Below are 22423 nucleotides of genomic sequence, written 5' to 3'. Positions count from 1 at the left end.
GTAATGACAGCGGTATCAGTTGTGATCTCGAAGGGACTGGTGGCTATGGGAATGATCAATAAGGGAGCGTGGTCAGGTGATGGAAGAGGAAGGGTAGAGTCGGCTGGTGGAGCGAGTGTTCAGAGTCAGTGAGACGGTTTGGGAAGGGGGGGTGTGGGTTCGGTCGGTATATTGAGACTCGGAGCTGTTGCAGTGGGGGTCTCCGCCTGATGTCAAGTGAACGCGTTTTCAATAAAGTGCCATCTCAAGAGAAGTGTGTCACGTCGTCATTACACATATCCATTGTAATATCCATGCATACATTAACCCCCCTTCATCTGGTCTTCGCATCTGATTGGCTTACAAGTGACGACATCACACTTATCTCTATATTTAAAACAGGATTTATCCATAACTCTGGCTGTCGGCTGATGATGCTGGTTATAATTACCGACGAAACGTCGTACTCGATTTGTAAATGTTGTGGGTTTACTCTCCAACACACTGGTGTGCTGTTCTGTTTACGTGACAAACCTTACTAATGGGATGTGTCGGGTGGTGGTGGGTTAACGACAGATTTATATTTACAGAATCTAACCCAAAAACCTCTTTTGTGGACAGGGCATAGCACCTGCGTGCCCAAAGGAAGGAGTTCTGCAGCATTCACTCGTCTGCCTCGACAGTGCTGGATTACAGGCGCGTGTGGAGCCACCACTATCCGGCAAATAATTTTCATAAAATAGAGCACAGTTCAACAAACCATGAGGCGAACTAAATTTCCAGCAACTGACTATATGTTGGTAAATAAATCTGAAATACAGGAGATTATTTGATATATAAAACCTCAACGCTTGTAGGCTTTCAGATACGTGCAACATTCCTTCTGAAATATAGACTTATTTCCAGCCAGAGTTAAAGGTCAACGCTCCCCATCAGCTGGTAAAAAAATGTGCACAGGCCAGGACAAGAGTCAACGACTCTACTACACCTCGAGGTGAACGGTGTTTTAACCAACATGGATGAATGGGGGGGGGGGGGGGGAACTTGCGTTTGTCTGCAAGTCCACCAAGAGGCGTTTTTGTAATTTCTAATGGCCATGTAGCCATACTGTCCAAATCGCCCCGGTTTCTTTCCCACGTGATGCCGTGGAGCTCAAAACATCACTGACACGAGTATATACGAACGTAGCCAAATGTATGTTTGAACTTCTTTCGCACCCTACATAGCCAGCCCTGATAATCGAAGGTGCGGGGAAGGGACAAACGGCACATTCGTGAGAGTGAAAGTTGACATTGGTTGAGCATCTCTCTGACTATCGCCCCCCTCCGGCATTGAACGCTGCGCTACTGGCTGCCTTGCGGCGGCGGCGGCCCTGCTGCCCCATCGCATCGCCGGCCACGTCCGTGCCCTCCGGGCGCCAGACCCCTTCCAATGCACGAAATCAACAACACCGAGAGAGGCGGCGGAGGTAATTTCAGGTCCCACCGCAAAGAAAGCATTGGTGAGGTGGGGGGGGGGCTCACCAGCACTTCCAAGTGCACCTGGCCTAAGATAGAATTAAAAAAGGGGGGGGGGAAGGAAGGGGCGATTCACTCTAAGGAGGGAACGGGGGGGGCACAAGAAATGTTGCAGGAAAAGTGATGAGGAGAGACGGCGAGAGGGGTTGGGGTGGCTAGTGCAAGGGACGGTGGGGGCTGGGGGGGGGGGGGTGCATGAGTGATGCATTGGGTTTGGGTGAGGAGGTCGCAGACGGGAGGCGACTGAATCACAAAAGGAATTGGGGGGGGGGTCCCCCGTGTCCCATGGGTGTCTCCTGGGTCCCCCTTCAATGCCAAAGTGTCCCCTGGTCGCAAGGTTCCGTGGGGGGCCACGTGACTGCCGACCACACAAAGTGGCGGGATTTAAATAAAGTCAAACTGAGCGGCAGCGTTGCCGGCCGAGTACAAAGCACGGATTTTAAATACTCGCCACGTTTGTCGTTCGCACTGCCTTGCAACTAAAACAAACAGGAGGCCATCAGTGATGAAGGGTTATATTTCCCAGCACGTTAGTGTCCTGTTTAGTTTCATATGACAATGTTAATGCCTACTGTGGTGAGTTTTGTGTTTTGTAATCTGCAATAGTTTTAAATACTACGTAGCCTAACAACATTCCTAAATTAACGAACGAGATTTCTAGATGTATATTTTATTATAGTTTACCCATAACATGGTATCCTGTTTGAGCTCCAGTGTCATTTCGTTAGACTATGAATCCATTCTGAACTCTCGCAAAGCAGTTCAACCCCCCCCCTCCCCACCATGTGAGAGAATGGTCCTCAGAAGCAGATATTACAAAACTACTTCTGAGATCCCCTTCAAGTGACCTCTTAACCACACTATGGGCGGCACTTTCCCACCCGCCCTTCTAAAAAGAGAGGCGTTTATTGCATGACGGTCAAATTAGAATTTAAAAATTTGTCAGAGCTAAAATTAAGCCAAATAAAGTACAAAACCAAAGATAATGTTGTTTTTGTTGATGCTACAGTCATCGTTAACTGGGCCGACACCATCAACTCACTACACTTAAGCACTCAGGTTCATCGTGGGCGGGCTGCCTGACTTTAACCCAATAACTCAGCGGTGTCCCTTGTTGGCATGTGGATCCCCTTCTCCTTGCAGATGTTGCTTCATCGCGGAACCATTTTTCAACATTTTCAGAACTAACTCGCCGTTTCAGTCGTGGACGTGGAAAGTGAACGCGAGTCAGTGTGTAAGCGAAACCTAAAATAATTATCACCGGCAGAATTTTCATGGAGCATGATAGGCAGTAATGTTCTAATTATAATAATGATGGCGGTAATGGCAATATCATATTTCAGGCGGTTTCACCGGAGCTCGAGGAATACTTGTTCATGTATTAAAGCTCGTGAAAACAAATGTCGGAACGGTAGTATTTTCCTCATACGGATCTACATCAATTCGTTCATTTTTTAGTTAAAGTATTCACCGTCATCACGTTACCCCTTATAATGAATGCGATAACAATCAGCTGTGACAACAACACACGCATTACGTTAACACCGCTGAGCCCTTCGCACAGGAAACGGTGACCGGCAATGTCTCTTCTCTGATGCACAATGCTCCATTGATCATTCTGGCGAATTGCCCGATGATGCTGGATGTAATTACCAGCGAAACGTCGTACTCAAAAGCTGTAAATGTTGTGGATTCACTCTTCAACACACCGGTGGGCTAAAGTAGTGAACTGTTTGTCTTTTGTCAACGTGACACTTTTTTGCTGATTGGCCGTGTCTGGTGGTTGAGGGTTACGACACATTTATAAATAACGCGATCTAACCCAAAAACGTTTATTATGAATAATATTGGTCACGAAAGCCTACGTGTTAAACTGCTCCATTGATGTTTGCAAACTCGACTTTTGCAAAGTTGTACACGTATTAAATCAGGTCACTGATTTTATTTGAAATAGCGATCTGTAACGGTAAAAGTAAAGGGTGAATTGGGCACAATGCGTAACTGGCCCCGGACCCCGGCACAATTAAACAAAGGATTACGGTAAACTCTCATGAACGCAATTTTTGAGACAATTTTCTCCGGATGAAGACCCCACGTGTCACATTTGTCATCGCGATACATTCCAGCGCACGGCGAGAGATGTTGTGTTTATTCCATCACACACGTCTCGGCTCTCGCGGCCCAGCCTCCATTGATACGCACAGGAGCCCCCGATCCTGACAAGCCAAGCCCAGTCGAACAATGTGGATTCCTGCTGCGCGGCAGGACCGAGCTTGTCCCCACGTCGTTATCATTCTTTCCTTACCGGCAGCGCTATGTGAGTAGTCACCGACGGTGGTATGTGCGACAATTTTGATTTGACATTTCGAATTTTGGGGAGAGCCTCCTCGTGTTCATAACTGCGTAAGTGGTGAGTTTGTCATTCACCAAACCTGGAAAACATTTCTTTAAAGAGCAATAAACTACAGTTGATACACACATATCTTTGCTTGACTGTTTAGAATATCTGTAATGAAATTGGGAAAACTAAAACTCTGGAACTACATAAATTCCTGTATTTTTTAATGTAGTACCATGTGTATTCATATTTAAAATGTACATTTAGGGGCTGTGTCAAATTAAGATAATGTTACCACTATGAGGTAACACGTTTCTGGGACCGATATTAGAAAATGCTATTAAATAAAATAAAAATTACCCTTGAGTTAAAATGATAATATAATTTCCGGACGTGACGTAACGCTGGCTGGTTTAAAAGTAAGTCTCTGCCAGAGTTATCGTTCTGAATGAAAAAAACCTAGATTTCAATTTTTCTTTCCAAGAGATGTGGCAAAGACATCAACCGAGTATGCGATCCCGCTGTGAGGGAACACGCTCCCAGTAAATCCGTACAGACAAGGAACGAAAGACGAAAATAAAGCAGCGCTGCTGGGTGCATCGCTCTGTACAAAGCAATCTCAGTGTCATCCCTTGGGGGATTATACAGCCGTAGCATCAAAAGCCCCACGACACGTACTCTTTTCCTCCATGAGCCAAAGTGCATCAGTGTGAGATAGTTGTGTGACGACTTCACACACCTCTTGTGCAAAATATGTTCAACATACATACAGCATACGTACAACATGCATACAGAAAAAACGTTAAACATCAGAAGAAAAAAACCATTAATTGTACTTTGAAAAATATTAATACGTGGAGGATCCTATTGTGAAACGCACGAAATTATATCTCTCCCCAGTATTATTTGCGTCCGTTTTTGAATCTCTGTGCAAAAAAACAAACCAACCATGCACATATCCACCATCATCATGAACACATGTATCATCACATTATGGAACAAAATACATATATACATTTAATTTGGCTAGTGTTTTGCACAATGCTCTTTGTTAGAACAAACAGGGCAGTAGGCACATGTGACTCTTTAACCGAGTCAGAGTTTTACAATGGATAAAAAAGCGATTTCCTTTCAGTCTTTTTTTGTAGACCACTCTGCCATTGTAGTCCCATGAGTTTTGCCTTGGTGTTATACAACAATCTACCAGCTACATTCTAATCATATTAAGCGTACCGGCTCCTGCCATTGGAATGTGGAGTTTCCTCTGTTGACTCGGAGATTCCACTGGAGGCAAGCAACGCCCTCTGCTCGTATACGCACGGAGAAATGTTGAATGGTTTTGACTTCGAGGCAGCGCGTGTTGGTAATTCAAACGCGTTCCAAGAATGAGCTCAGCTATAGGCTTCCCTATTCAACGAATCCACACACACACACGCACACACGTGGAAGGAACCAGGAGGAAAGACAGACAGAGAGTCAAACGGAGAGACGGTGGAGTAAAAAAACCCACAAGAACAACAAATGATATGAAACAAAGCAAAACACCGGTAGTAGGGATGAAACGCAGCAGTAATGCTCGAGAAAGAAACACGTGGCAGACATTAATTCGACCCTATCGTCGGTGATGAGCTGACAAAAAGGACATGATGACGATGATGATGATGATTCAAATTCAAAGACTTAATGGTGCAATCATATCAAACAGTGATTTATAGTAAAACACAAATGTGCTTTACTGGGTAAGAAATGTAAATTAAAAACAGTCACGTGATATGTAAATAATTGCTGATTCAGAGGGTAGGCGAATGAGAGTACGCAAGACTATTCCCCCTCCACATTCACTTGAATGATAAATCCCTCTGTCAGTGGCATATTCCAAGAAATATTAAAGACTCATCCCCACAGGACACTTATGACACCCTCCGCCACTCCGTGATCCTGCAACTCCCATAGTGATGGGCAAACTAGTTAGAGCCCCCTCCCTTTCATCTCCTGAACATTCGTAACAGACATTTCATTCATGATTTAAAAAATGACTGCAACGATGACGCCGATTTGGAGTTTGCGTGTCGCTCTCCCCGTGGTCGCGTGGATTTTTCTCTGGGTCCTCCAGTGTTTCCCTACACATTTAGAATCACATTCACGCGTTTATAGTATTTGGTTGCTATACATTTCCACACGATAAGCTATGTCGTTGAGCTATAATTTGTGACCAGGTCGCCGTATAGCTTCGTGGGCCTTACCTGTAGAAATAAAATGAATGAAATAATACAATAATAAAAGCCCACGTAATTTTTCATTTAGCCCGAGTCTATTTTGTGGCAATCCACCGCACCAACAGTCCGGAGTCGGAGCAGATTCCAACGGTTTAATTCACAAGTTCAGCCTTTGAAAAGTTCACCGGTGGGGCGGCTTTTGACGCCTTCAGTGAACGACCGGGCGAGAGGTCCCCACGGCGGTATGTCTGCCTGCCAAGTGCCCGCCCAAGGGGACCCCACCATACTTTCCGTGAGCCGAGCCCATCCCTGGCGCGTGCAGGCATGTCACCTGGCGTGCGTCGTGCCCGGGCCCCGTGTTACCCGCGGAGGCTGCGCGACACGTGCGCAGCGCGCGAGGGGAGCTGTCACCGGCAAGCACCCGGCGCTGAAGCGTTTAGCAGTCGACTCCGTTGCGATCAGAAAGGAGCGCCGGGCCGGTGGTCGAAACGAATAAACAAAGTGGCAGCCGAGGGAGGGAGGGAGGAAACGCGCCCAGAGGAGGGAGTTCGGCGAAGGAAATGGAGCAATGAAATCAGCTGGTGTCCGCGGGTGCCGTCGCGGGACCGTGAGCGACGGTGACAGCGTGAGGGAGGCCCTCAGTCAGCAGTGGATTGAGCCTGGCTGCTGACGATAATGGCAATGGTCTCGGCCATCCTTGTCAAATTGTCTCCGTGCTCAATTCGCCATTATGGGCGGTGCTCATGTCAGTCCGTGACCGTGAGCAAGTTATGGTAATTATACATTACCATGGTGGGCGCCAGTCCATCCTGAAGTATGCAACATTGCATCCTGGCGATATTAATTTCTGTGGACCTCAATAATTATGAGTGTGTGTGTGTGTGATTAGAGGAGCGTCCTTCTATTTACCAGTATGACTCAGACCGACAAAGTGCAATAATTGATAATGAGCTCAAGTAAATATTTTACCACAGCAATGTACAACGTTTATGACCCTTGGGCTACACCCATTTTTAAACCTTTAAAACATTCTGCCTAGCAGCTTTCCCCCTCTGTTTTCCTCCTGATGACGATCGCTTGTGTTGTGATCGAAACGTCGTAGTTTTTTGTTATTTTTTTGTTATTTTCTTTGAACCAATCTACGTGACTTCACCGAAAGACCCAAAGAATATGAATTCCTGCAGTCACAAAAGCTTTAAGTCAAGAATTAATGTACAACGATTTGGAAGTGATTATGGCTTTCCGAGATGTTGCTGTGAGCGTTTTAACAATAGACTTGAGTGAACCGAGTAAAAAAAAAACCACTCTAATGTCAAACTGGACCGTAAGCATTTTTTAGAATGATTAAATCACCTTCATATACCAGACGACCCACTGAGACAAGCGTGTTGTGTGTGAGGAGACCCGAGGTGAAACACAACGCCGAACGTGCGCACATCACCGGACATTCCTCGCTCGCTCGCGCTGCTGAATCTATTCCTGTTGCACTGCTCGGGGTGGGGGGGGGGCAAACACAATAAAAACGTCTGCAAAATCTAGTTTTATTGCAAGATGCAACAAGTCTCTACATTCCAGCGCGTGGAGACACTTGCGGAGGAGGGTGGGCGGGGCTAAAGGCACCAATAATGGACGTGAGCACGTGGAGCACGCGGCCTTGAGGTGGCCGACTCACTCACGAGCTCATGCCAATGTCATTCAACTGAACTCGCTTTTTGCGAAGGTCCCGAGTTCAAATCTATTTTCCGCACTTGAGAGAGGAGAAAAAAGGAGAGGTTTATAAGTGCGGGAGATTATCGCTTCAGCGCATTCGTCAATTCGGCAGCACTATTATCATGATCGGCCATTGTTTATCCATTGCAGGATGAAGGCTTCTGCATGCGGTCGACATGCTTCATGAACCAGCGATGACTGCGAAACAAATCTCTTAATAGGTGCTTCTTTTCGTTTGGCATTTTTTTCAAGTCTGAGGCTTATTTACTCGTTTAAACTAAACTAAAAAATATATATTTTACCAGGTATGGCCTACCACTGAGCAATATCGTTTTTTTTCAGAAGCGACCTGGCCACAAATGATAGCTCAACGAAGTGGCTTATAACGTGAACATTTATAGCAGCCAAATACTCTGAAGGCATGTTGACTCTAAATGCGGTGGGAGAACCAGAAGGACCCGGAGAAAAATTACACGACCACGGGGAAAGAGACACGTACACTTCATGAGCTCCTGTATACTAGGCGAAGTAGTAATCATGTCGCCAGCGTGGCGCCCAAAATAGCTAATCATATAAACACGGATCTGCACTACGAGAGGGCACTGTCTAGAAATGGAATTTGCTTAGGCTGCCGAAGGATTTAATAATCCGGACGGATTCCACTTCTGAGTAATCCCCCAACGAGAAGTTGTACGTGTGATGTTTGTGACGAAATCCGGACAGTGAAATGTGAATAGATATTTATTTTTATTATCGCAACGGCACGAATACAGAAAATAGTAAAGATACACACCAACCAACGGATTGTTTTCATTGTGAGCTTGTGCCGCATGACAACGTCAATCGGCGTGTATTGGGGGTCAAGTGTGGTTCCTCCTACCTCGGCCAAGACGTCTGGCCAACGTGGCCGAGTAGGCCAAAATACACTCGAGCAGAGGCCCATCCAGAAGAGGTGGCGTGAGCAAGGAATTGCAGGGCTGAACCATTAACCATTTAACGTTGACATTGTGTAATACAATGATTATCACAGACATGCAACGTGATGTGATGTATAAGCAGTCGGGAGTACATTTAATGTACAATCAAACAGAGGGGACGACGTCACGATGAAGAGAATCCTGCCCTGCTCCGCTATTCACCGTTCGGGCTGTGGTCTGAGCTGGCATCAAATGCCACAGGCGTCTTGCTCCAGCCTGCTGGCCTCTGGGTGTAGCTGTCCCCTGACCAGGTCTCGCAAGTGTTGAGAAAATATAACCAAAACACAGGTATACCCATATAGCGCAGTCGTTAAAATTTTCACGAAGATTAATAAAAAATACGTAAACAAATAATTTCACGAAGCCGTTGTGTTCCTCTGCAACAGGATGATCAGCTTTGTCTATCGTGCATTCTGCTCTGGCTCTCACCCCCCCCCCGCCCCATGTATTACTTTTACAATAAGAGTTGAAAGGGAGGCCTGAGCCCTCAGCAGGTGGGCTGGGGGCGAGGGGGGGGCTCAGCCCACTCAGCCCCCCGCGATGCGAGGAGCCTGGGTCGGTCTGTGCCGTCTTGCGCCTCAAAATATAAGTGAGAGAGTGAGAGAAAAAAAATGCCACAAGGGGCTGTATAAGAAGCATTATGGTATTGAAACGTGGGGAGGCCACGGAGGACCAGAGCTCCCCAACCACAACACCCACTCATCCCGTCATTAGCAGTCAGAGCGTGCCAGCTGTGAGCATGCTCCCTGCCACCGGTCCCTCGCAGCACAATAACCTCACACCACCGGGACGTGAGACCCGCAGCACATGCTGCCATAACCTTTCCACACCAACAACCATTCATCAGAGCGCCGCGTGTGACGCCCGGCTAATCGACGATGCGCTCACTCACATTCTACATTGAGTCACATTTCTCTCTTTAAAAAAAAGAAACGTTCACAATTAGGGGGCCACATCGATTGTTGACTTCCCGTAAAACTAAAAAAAACCGTCTTTGTTTCACTTTGCAAGTATTTAAACTCGAGGTCCATGGGCCAATCAACCCGGAAAGTGTGCAACAAACTCGCGGGAGCTCTGAGGATAAGCAGGGCTCCAGTGAACGGGGAACCTTTGAGACAACATTGGTCCAATCCAATGGTTCGCAACCACACGCCAATGGTCTCGAGCCTGTGGACAGCTCCTGACATGGCAGCCGAGTGTTATCAGACGATGCATTGTGGGCTGCTGCGGGGCTAAGTTGTCAGCAGTGAAAAATCCAGTGTTGGACTGTTTTACACTTCAACATCTACGCCCCCCCCCACCCCGTGTACTGATCAGTGTGGTGGTGTACTGTCAAATAACCCTCAACCAGCAGTGGACTGTTGACAAATGAGCTGTGCGTGGTGTACGTTGAAGGCTCATCACGCTTCGTAGCGTTTGAAAGAGTGTTTATAAAGTGTGGCCCAGCTCGGGTACAAGTTAGACGGGCTCTGATGTTAACATAACACTCAGAATCTTTATTTATCCTGGAGGATTCCGATGATCTGTAAAGCTCTTTTTTTGCAGATGTCCAGAAGGGGCGGATCAGAAAGTTACAACAAAAAACAATAAGAGTGCAAAGTATAGAAAATGACAAAAAATAAAAATAAACTACAACTATTTTTAATTTTACCAGCTAAGGCCTCACTGAAGCTATTCGTTATTTTTCAGAAGCGACCGGGCTACAAATGGTAGCTCAACGAAGTGGCTTATTCCGTGGCAATTTACGGCAGCCAAATGATCTGTTACCAACGCACGTGGAGCCAGAGCCCGCAATGTGCATCTGACTATTTACGTGTCATGAAACGCAATTAATCGACGGTGTTGGCGGCGTTACAAGCGGCGATGGAAATGCCTTCACTGAAACGGCACCACTGCTCACACCTTTGCCCTGTTATTGTATACCGTACATACACACTATATCCATCACATAGGTTTATTTTGGGTTAAATCGCGTAAATAGAAATGTGTCGTTAAAGCCGCCACCAACCGACACAGCCACTTAGTAAGGTTTGTCACGTAAACAGAACATGACAATTCGTTACTAGTACAGCACGCCGGTGTGTTGGAGAGTAAACCCACAACATTTACAATCCGAGTACGACGTATCGCCAGTAATTACAACTAGCATCATTAGATGCATGTGTGTGTTTCCGTTGTGATGCAGAGTTTGGTAGCGAGCGTGTTTATGTGAATTGTTTTTACATTCAAATGACTCGACGGTGAAACCGTGAAACTGTGTTCCGGTATCATCGATGCTGGCTGTTGTTGACTGTGCCGCGTGTCTCGTTGACAGCGAAGGAAGCAACTGAGTGGGTCTGTCCCGGCATAGCCGACCAACATCTCTCAGGGAGTGCATCGTGCCAAGAACGCTCATCTCCTGCTTGTAGTCCTAAGCCAGTGGTGGGAATTCCACGTTGTCATGGCCGGGGCACGTTTATCCCCATAACAATATGATGTTAATGTCCCACAAACTCGTACGAATGTTATTATCCCTGGAGAGATGAGAGTCTGAGTCGACGCCACCGACTGGGATTTGAACTTGTGCGTTGTGAGCTGCGCAATTCTCAGCACCACGCCAGACACTGACGTCCCACGCATTGCCTCTGCTCACAGCACCACACCAGGCACTGACGTCCCACTCATTGCCTCTGCTCACAGCACCACACCAGGCACTGACGTCCCACGCATTGCCTCTGCTCACAGCACCACGCCAGGCACTGACGTCCCACACATTGCCTCTGCTCACAGCACCACACCAAGCACTGACGTCCCACTCATTGCCTCTGCTCACAGCACCACGCCAGGCACTGACGTCCCACTCATTGCCTCTGCTCACAGCACCACACCAGGCACTGACGTCCCACACATTGCCTTTGCTCACAGCACCACGCCAGGCACTGACGTCCCACTCATTGCCTCTGCTCACAGCACCACACCAGGCACTGACGTCCCACACATTGCCTCTGCTCACAGCACCACGCCAGGCACTGACGTCCCACACATTGCCTCTGCTCACAGTACCACACCAGACACTGACGTCCCACTCATTGCCTCTGCTCACAGCACCACACCAGGCACTGACGTCCCACACATTGCCTCTGCTCACAGCACCACACCAGGCGCTGACGTCTCACTCATTGCCTCTGCTCACAGCACCACGCCAGGCACTGACGTCCCACACATTGCCTCTGCTCACAGCACCACACCAGGCGCTGACGTCTCACTCATTGCCTCTGCTCACAGCACCACACCAGGCACTGACGTCCCACACATTGCCTCTGCTCACAGCACCACACCAGGCACTGACGTCCCACTCATTGCCTCTGCTCACAGCACCACGCCAGGCACTGACGTCCCACTCATTGCCTCTGCTCACAGCACCACACCAGGCACTGACGTCCCACACATTGCCTCTGCTCACAGCACCACACCAGGCACTGACGTCCCACTCATTGCCTCTGCTCACAGCACCACACCAGGCACTGACGTCCCACTCATTGCCTCTGCTCACAGCACCACGCCAGGCACTGACGTCCCACTCATTGCCTCTGCTCACAGCACCACACCAGGCACTGACGTCCCACTCATTGCCTCTGCTCACAGCACCACACCAGGCACTGACGTCCCACTCATTGCCTCTGCTCACAGCACCACGCCAGGCACTGACGTCCCACTCATTGCCTCTGCTCACAGCACCACGCCAGGCACTGACGTCCCACTCATTGCCTCTGCTCACAGCACCACACCAGGCACTGACGTCCCACTCATTGCCTCTGCTCACAGCACCACACCAGGCACTGACGTCCCACTCATTGCCTCTGCTCACAGCACCACACCAGGCACTGACGTCCCACTCATTGCCTCTGCTCACAGCACCACACCAGGCGCTGACGTCCCACGCATTGCCTCTGCTCACAGCACCACACCAGGCGCTGACGTCCCACTCATTGCCTCTGCTCACAGCACCACACCAGGCGCTGACGTCCCACTCATTGCCTCTGCTCACAGCACCACACCAGGCACTGACGTCCCACTCATTGCCTCTGCTCACAGCACCACACCAGGCACTGACGTCCCACTCATTGCCTCTGCTCACAGCACCACGCCAGGCACTGACGTCCCACTCATTGCCTCTGCTCACAGCACCACACCAGGCACTGACGTCCCACTCATTGCCTCTGCTCACAGCACCACACCAGGCACTGACGTCCCACTCATTGCCTCTGCTCACAGCACCACACCAGGCGCTGACGTCCCACGCATTGCCTCTGCTCACAGCACCACACCAGGCACTGACGTCCCACGCATTGCCTCTGCTCACAGCACCACACCAGGCGCTGACGTCCCACTCATTGCCTCTGCTCACAGCACCACACCAGGCGCTGACGTCCCACGCATTGCCTCTGCTCACAGCACCACACCAGGCGCTGACGTCCCACTCATTGCCTCTGCTCACAGCACCACACCAGGCACTGACGTCCCACGCATTGCCTCTGCTCACAGCACCACACCAGGCACTGACGTCCCACGCATTGCCTCTGCTCACAGCAGCACGAGGGGAAGCACTGAAGAAGAACTCACTGCTGACACATTACACATATATACTGTATAACGTGTAGTTCCAGTCACCTGCCATGATCAATCCACTGCTGGATGAAGGTAACCCCAAACTCGTCGCCATCGCTCACGGTCCTGCAACGTAACGACCCACCTCATCACTGCACACACGCACAGATGGATCGTTCCATCTCCACGCTGAGTGGTCATTTGGACGCTTTCGCTCCTTGGCTTGATCCCTTCGAGCGAGTGCTGTCCCTAACGATGACGTTTTGAACTTCCACGTGTTCTAATCCGCGCGCTCCTCGTTCAATGTAATTGCGAGCGTGCGGTTATTTCTCCACGGTCGGGTCTCGTCGTCAGTTGCCTGTGTTGCTGATGCGTCCGACCGACTTTGTCTCCCCCCCCCCCCCCCATACTCATATTTACAAACCGCACCAGGTACACATTTGAGGCTGGACCGGTTCAGACAACCGTCTCTGTCGTTGGCCATAAGCGGGAATCGAACTCGGGTCGTCGGGATCAGAGCGCAGCGCGGTCACCGCTGCATTACCGCTTCCCACAGGTCGACTCAGCCTCAAGTGAGTAGCTGGGTGTGCTGTGTAAGCATCGCAACTGGGGAGACAAAGACAGCCGCGTGGGGTGGTGGCCACCCACCCCCTTCGTGTGCGGGACCGGCTTTGATTTTGTTGTCCTTTCCTGCACCTCCGATTATAGCGCGGTAGACGACGCATGGTTCGAAAGAAGTTCAACATACATGCACAGGTGCTCGCTAACCGCACTTGGCCCACGGTCTGTTCAGGCTATTCGGGGGATCTTTGTCTTTATATAAAATATGCACTTTTACTTAAATACAGATGTTTGTTCCCCCCCCTCCACCCCGCAAAGAAGACCGCAAAAGGCGATGGCTGCGCTGAGCCGCGGAGGAGCTCCGCTGGCGAGGAGGGAGACAATGGGGAAGGGGACCTTTCTCCGGCGCGAGATTGAGAGGGCGCACGAGCGTTTGACAGCCATTGTGCGGCTCTGTGCGGCTCTATGCACCCCCGCCCCCACACCAGCCCCCCCCCCCCCACACTAGCCCCCCAGCCCCCAACCCCCTCCAGCCCCCCTCCACCAGACCCACGAGCACCGCGCGCGCAAACAAATTCCCCACGCGCGCCCGATCGCAAGCAAAAGCCTGCAGCTGGGTGATGAGACTCGGGATCTGTGGGATGGATTTGTACGCACGGTGCCAACGAGAACGGCTTGTCGCGAAAATCATCCAGGGTTTTAATTTGAGCTTGTGATTTACTCAGATTGATATGGTGGGCGGGGGGGGGATTAAGTGACCGAAAAGGCGGCTCTGTTAACACATCGTTGTTGTCCAGAGCTGCGAGATGCTGGCTCCCGCGATATGAAGCAATTTTTTCTTATTATTATTTCCACGACATTTTCATTACGTTAACTTTGTGCAACTTCGCGTTAACTTCCGTACATCGTATCTACATTACAAAAAAGGATATATATATATAAAATCCTCCCATCTCGGAATGTAATCCTTACCTCAACGCAGAGTGACACTTTGCTAAAGAACAAAGCAAAAGCTATCTTAACATCCAGTGTCCCGGGCAGAGCATGTCTGTCCATATGGGTTTGGTGATATCCACTGCTGCTGGCCTTAAGCCTACGGGGCCTTTCTCTCTCTCTCTTATTAAAGTCTTTGTTCGGGGGCTGATCCACTCCATATTGGGGACACCGTGGGGGCCGTGGCACAAAAGGCGTCCCGCGGCAATGCCCCATTGCCCCGCATCAGCGCGAGACTGCAGGCAGCCGCGCAGCGATGAGTAACGTGATATAGAGAAAGCGTAATCCTTCAGTCGCAAGCGGGATTTGGGCCGCACCGAATGAATGAAAATTATTCCTTGACCCATTAGAACTATTGTTGTTGTTGTTTTCTCAATGCCATGTTTATTTGCCCACATATTGTTCCGAGAAAGTCAAAAGGCAAACAGCACTGAGAGCTCGGATCGAGCAGTTATATATCCGCAACTGCTATAACAGCAGCAGCAGCAGTTGGTGTTGCTATAACTTCTCGATCCGAGCTGTAAGTGTGCTCTGACACTTGCATTGTCTGCGCACTGTTTGCCTTTGAGCTTTCTCTGCTCTAACACTGGTGGTGAGACGAGGTGATGAAGGAGGTTGGTGTCTGTGGTGTAGGCCAATCCGTTTCAAAGACAATGCATATATTATCAGGGCATGTTTGCATGCTTTGCCACACGTATGCGTGGTTAATGCAGACTGGATGCCTTGCAAAAATGTTTTTAGTTGGTGTTTGAACATCTTAACACCTCCTGTTTTTTTATTGCCAGAAAGAGTCAATCTTATTCTTATTTTTCATACCACACCGCACCAGGTATCCGCAAAGTGAATCACTGGCACAGCTGTTTTGGGGGAAGGGGAGGCGAGATTTACCCCACAAAACTACATCCATGTGTCACGGTCACGATCGTGAAATCCTCGCTCTGTTTTTATTTATTCATTATAATCTAAAATATTTTAAGCGCTGTCATCGTATGCAATGTTCTATACAACGACTTGCATATTCGGTGGAATGACAGGTAAAGAGTTGACTGCTAGCAAGTAATGCCTTGTCCAACACCACTGAATGTGACTCACAAAGCGCCAGTCTTCCGATAACAAATCCTATGTCCTCGCGTCTACCATGCCAAAGACCTGCCACTGGGCAGAGGACTAAGGGAGTGCCCTCTACCATCAATCACTCTCGCACCCATGCAGTTGCACAGTGTGAGACAGGGAGCCGCAGGTAGTGTGGGTGGGGGCAGTCACATCCCCAGCAGTAGGAGGCTCTATGAGTGAGTGGTGGGTGGAGGGAGCGCGCGGGTGTGGGAGGGGGTCACGCAAGTCTGGGATGGGGGTTGCTGAGCGAGAGTTTGGATGGAGACTGACCTCACCGTGGCACTCACCCAGCCTGCGCTGCCAGCGGTCAGGGGCAGGTGACCTCTCTATGGGGACCCGTGGGGTTTGGGAGGGGGATGGATGGGGGGGGGTATAACGATGTAGGATTTACTGAGCCCACGGGTCTCAGCGCGCGCGGTAGAAGTCGGGGAATCTTGACGGAGAATCCAAGCGCCGAGCGGCTCTCTCCATAACGCCCTCCACTGGGCGGAGCGGGGAGCTTCGCACGCCCAGCAGAGTTGGTGCCAAAGTAGCGATGGGCATCAACGGATTGATCATAGTTACATACCTGTCAACCCCTTGTCGGCGCCTTCCTTATTACAGACCAATTCAGACCGTATTGGTCACCCCGTGCCCTTATAAATCTCAACGTTCATCCTACAAAGTCACATCACAAGGAGAAACACAAACAAATAGGCAATTTTTTTTGCCCGTATTAAAACAGCTGTACGCCGTATGGACCTGGAAACTCAATTTCCCTGTACAAGAATACGGATAAACCGTGTGGGTGGCAGGTGCGTAGTTTTATATATATATATTTGAATGTTATTGAGGAATGTGCTGAGTTTTGTTGTTGTTAAATACGGTGGAATCATCTCGTCCTCAGCGATTTTGGAGACGGATGTGACGACTCATATTATTCGTGGAGTCATCTTTCAACTCACTCGGCTGATCCGCGAAACGTTTCAAAGTGGATGAGTTCGCCGATTAACTTTTATTCCCGCGTGTGATCGGAACAATAGGGTCACGCATAATAAGTCTCCACTGATCCGACAGCTCCCACGGATAATAGGAGCTGCTGGTAAAAAGGTGAATTGGATGGAGGAGTTTTTCTAGAACAAATTCTGTGTTTTCGTTATACGCAGCAGCTGCTGGAGGTACCTTTCACCTGTGGACACGCGGGAGGTACCCACCAAATGACCACGCGTGGTCTGAGGCCAGCTCGCTCGAGCAGCCTGCGACAGAGAGTTCTAGTCCCGATCACCGGCCATCGTCTCCCGGAGCGATGTTGCCCTGCCGAAGCCCACTTACTTCTTCTTAACGTGATGCCACTAACTTGCCGAATGTTCTCTTAATCCACGCACGCGCCTCCGTCTCTGTCACTAAGTCCTTGCTTGCGTCTCTCCACGCGCAATTCCGCACTTTCTCAGCTTGTCTTCCATTTTCGTCATAAATCTCCATGTTTCCGAACCGTCCTGTCGCTGCGGGCAATACACCCGCTACGATATCCGTCTGTCGCTTTCGTTAATTAGGTTCACCTTTAAAGAAAGCAACAACTCTAAGCTTCTGTCGTCTGCCCTTTTATGTCACCCTTGTTGAGTCTGCTCCACCTGCAACAATTTTCCGATTCCGTTGTGGGGTTTCCAGTCGCGTCTCTTCAACAGACACCGACAAACTTCGTTTCGTGAAGTCGTGGTCACGTGACTTTGATTTGTTTCATCCATCCGCATTGACCTTGAGCCCCGACTATTCAGCCTCCTCTACCAAGCTTCGCTTTGATTTCTTGTCGATCATTCCCAATCATTGTTACAACTATTAGGCAATCGGAAAATCTGACACGGCTAATGTTATCTCCATGTTCATGCCTTTTGTTACCCAAATCAATTTGTTTACAGAAATGTATTCGACCGTTTTTGTCAATCACTTTGACTTCACTTTTTTTTATATAAAAACTCAAAGTATGCGTCAATAACACTGCGGCCTTAAAAGGAAAAAATATATAATCGTCGACATTATTTTGCAGGCAACGCCTCCTTCGAGTATTTCTCTGAGAATGTTCATCACGTCATCTCTTGTGGAGCCGTTCAAATGTTGCGAAAAAAACACTTGTTCAAATTTCGCATTAGGCTAACGAATATTGAACATCACGATGCTTTTGCCGTCGATGAAGGTGATTTTGTTCCAGTGGAATTTGACGCAGTCATCGAAGCGCACACAAACCAGGGCCTAAACAAAACATACTGTGAGAGAAAAAAAAATTATCCCAAAAATTCTATGAATTTATATTCTATTTTATCCTAAAAGCACTGAGCTTTTAACGCTATTTTTTGTATCCGGTCATCCTTCTTCGATGTCGAACACTTTAGGCTACAGGTGCTTTTGACAGATATCGCGCGCAAGTTGTTTTAGTGCTGTGTCGGCAGTGTGTTGCTGCCGCTGCCACGGTGTTTGTGACTTGCAGACAGCCGCGGTCACCACCACAATGCCCCCCCCCTCGCCCTCCCCCAGTACAGGTCATGTTATTTCTTCGCCACAATTTTTTTTCTCCCCATCAGCTGCTGCGGACACGAAGCCCACGAGTACGTGTCGTTGTTACCTGCCCGTTGTGAACCTGGTGGTGGTGGTGTTGGTGGTGGTGGTTACCCCGTGCCCCTTATAAATCTCACCGTTCATCCCACAAACATCCCATCGCAAGGGAGCAACACAAACAAATTGACACGACAAAATTTCCATGCACAAGAATACGGGGGGGGGGGGGGGGGGGTGTAGGTTGACGGCTATGCATTTGCCCGGAACGTCCAGGTTAGCGGCGACCAAAGAACAATGTGGGCTCGAGGCATTTGCTTTAACGTCACGGTGTGCCAGAGATGGGGAACACGCGGCGATTTGGCCGTGTTCTGGCGGGGGTGGGGGGGGGGGGAACTGCGGTGTTGAAATGAAATCCATAATAGAGGGGGGGGGGTTAGATCGCTTAAATATATAAATGTGTCGTTGAAACCGGCACCACCCGACACAGCCAACTAGTAAGGGTTGTCACGTAAACAAAACCTGCCGATTCGTCACCAGTACAGCACATCGGTGTGTTGGAGAGCCAGGCCACGACATTTGCAATCTGAGTACGACGTTTCGCTAGTAATTACCACTAGCTTCATCAGGCGACAGCCAGATTTGTGGAGAAGTCCACCTGTTTCCTTCCTTATGTAGAGGCGTAGATGTGGTGACCACGCTTCTGTGCTCTTACGCAAAGTGGTGGAGGGGGGGGGGGATTAATGATAATGTTGGTCGCGAAAGCCGAAGTGTTCAACTGAAATGAGATCGCCGTCAGTCGCGTGCAGCTTGGCAACTCGGAGTGTTGCTCAATTTGGAGAGAAAAACAGTTTCGGGCGTTTAAAAATCGCGTTTGCAACATTTGCGCTCAGCATAAACGAGCCAACGCCACGTGAACTTTCGTCAGCGTTACACTTGACGCAGACGAAATGTTCCTTTTGCCTCGTGGTAGAGTACGTGGGGAATAACCGTGATGCCAGACTGATGCACAGCGCCGTGGCTGGGTGAAGGCCTCCTCCCATGTGACGTTCGATCATTGGGGAGTTGTCTGATCACACTTCGTCGCGCTGCACAGAGGGCCCAGGATCGGTTCAGATCTGACTTTGCCACCGAGGCTCGCTGTGTTTCAGCGCGTACTGCACTCACCTCTGTCGCCATTGCTCCGCCGCTCTGAAAATGAACTCGAGTTGATCAAACACGCGTCCCATTGCTACGACCTCTACACACGAGCGGCATAACTGTATTGCAAATCAAATATCAAATGCATATGTTATAATATGACTAATGCCATGTTTGTTATGCGAAACCAATTCTTCTTTGCATTCAGATCAGCAAGTGTTTTACATTACACTTGTGTCACTGCACGGCATGTAGACTTTTAATGGCATATCGCAAAGATTATTGCCATTTACCAGAGTGTACAACTCATGCCTGATGCGAATGGTCATGATAATGATGATGATGATAATAACAACTCTGTATATATGAAGAGCTTGACCCATTAAATTGATCACCACTCTACACAACCATGAAACTACGACACAGTCTGATCTCCTATAACGGCTGCAGTAGTTGCGTTCTTGAAGAACACCCCATTTTGGACAAATCGCGTGATATTAAATAATATCTAATATAGAGGTGAAGCACAGTCCGCGATAACGCGTGAGATGCGTTCGCAGGCTGAACAAAGACCGAGGCAGCATCTAGAAGCATCCAGCAGCATCCCACTGCCGCTGCGACCGCCGACATCACGCGGCGTAGTTCTGTTCACTCGATCGCGTTATATCCAATTTCGCACCCGCGTTATATATATACATATACGGGTTTCCCCTAAACACATTCATCATCGCGTTTTATCCACTTCGCGTTGTGAAAACAGCAGCAGCAGCAGCAACACGCGGCTTTGTAGGAGAACGTGGCAGTCATCTCGCAGAACCAGTGGCGTGCTGAAACCGCTCGTCTAGCCGACGCCGTCGACGTGAAACAAAAAAATGTGCCGGGCCTGGTGCAGATCTCCCTGCCGGCGTGAGTTATACACTCGCAGGGTCAACAAAACGAACCCCCCCCCCCCACCACCCCACTTATGGCCGACGGAGGAAAAATGAAAACGCGATCAGCCCCCCTGCCGTGCGGAAGCGGCGATCACGGGCAACAGGGGCACATCACGTGGCACAAAGGCTGTCATCATGGGGACGCGGCTCGACGGCTGGTTAGGCAGTAGGGGCATGTCGCTCGCCACGATCCCGGGGGTTCAAGTGTCTGCTCCTCTACTCAGGCCCGGCTTTGACAGCCGGCGCAGGGACATTCCTGCAGCGAACAGAGAAATCTTTCGGCCATCTGTCATCCTCGGCGGGTCTCAAAAGGAGGCAGGCAGTGGTTGTTTTTTTGACTGCAGGGGCCGTTGTGGGGGAGGGGGTGGGGTGGTGCAGAGTTGTTTCGTGGTAGGGGAAGACGCTCGATTTGTATATCTGAGCACTATGGGACCCCCCCCTCCCTTGCCCGGCCTGCGGGGGGAGAGGCTGGAAGTGATGGGAGGCGTGGGGGGGGATCTCTGTATTGTCTGGCGTGCCAGCACTGTATGACTTACCATATGGTGATGGATTTCCCTACGAACCTCGCGAGGGGCTGTCAGATTGCAGCCCGGCATTGTGAAAGAAGCGGGGCAGGCGAGGGAGGGAGGGCGAGACGGGGCGGGTGGGCGGTGGCTGAGGTTCAATGCCCTTTACGCTTCATATTACAAGGTGGTGGGGGGAGGGGGGTGGATTTTTCACCCATTAGCCATCGGGCCGGCTACCTTATGTGAAACGCACGCTCGCGAGCGTCATGAATATGAACGCCATTAATATTGACGTAACTGTCAGACCCTTACGTGAAACAGACGCCTGTGGGCATGCATTGTGAACCCCATGAATATTGTGTGACCGCGAAACGTGGCTCTCGCGTGAAGACGCAGTCGTGAACGTGGAACGCATTGTTATGCTAAAAACCACGATTGCATTTTTTATACGAATATTAACTGTGCTTATTGAGACATGAAACAGGACGACTGTTAAAGACAAAGTTAACGGTGGAAGGGAGTAGACGTGTTACAACTCCTTGAAGAAAAAGTATATTTGTATACTCATCATCATCATCATAATGACATTCATAACGCGAAGGATGTTGCCGACAAGTTAGCAACTCAGAGGCGAGGAGCCGAGCTCAGGGCTGCTCGGAAGCCTGACCCAGACACAGACAGAGAGGTATTTCGATGTTTCTTGAAAGTAGTCAGAGTGAAATTGATATTGCGGATGTGCGAAAGGGATTAGAGAGTTCAACACCGAGGGAGCGGCAGCAGAGAACCCACATGAGGCTGTAACAGTTCCAGACCTCGGAATGATGCGTTAACCAAGTCGATATATTTTTTGAGTCATGCAGGATACATTCACATACCACGCAGGACTTTAAATGTCTCCGCTTTGTAAACGTTTGCACCAAACCATTGTGCAATGCGCCGTCCGTCGCTACGCCGAGCCAATGAAATGTGTGCACGGCGGTCTGAGATCCATTCCGTCGTTTGTGGCATTCCGATGCGTTCGACTTTGTCGGAAATGTCACCGCCGCGTCTGCGACCGCTCACCCGACGATCGAGAGCTTTTCAGTTCGAGAGGGGAGGCGGCTGTGGGTGTCACACTCTAACAATAGGTGCAACCCTTTCTGGCAATCAAACAGGAGGTGTTAAGATGTTTAAACACCAAATAGATATATTTTGCAAGGGATCAAGTCTGCATTAACCACACAAACTACTTGTGGCGAATATGCAAACAAACACGCTCTGATAAAAGACGCATTGTCTTTGAAACCCTTTGGCCTACACCAGAGACAACCTTCGTTAGGGCCTAGTCT

The sequence above is a fragment of the Lampetra fluviatilis genome, chromosome 16 (genome assembly GCF_964198595.1).
Source record: "Lampetra fluviatilis chromosome 16, kcLamFluv1.1, whole genome shotgun sequence".
NCBI lineage: Eukaryota > Metazoa > Chordata > Hyperoartia > Petromyzontiformes > Petromyzontidae > Lampetra > Lampetra fluviatilis.
This window is presented reverse-complemented; position numbering follows the sequence as displayed.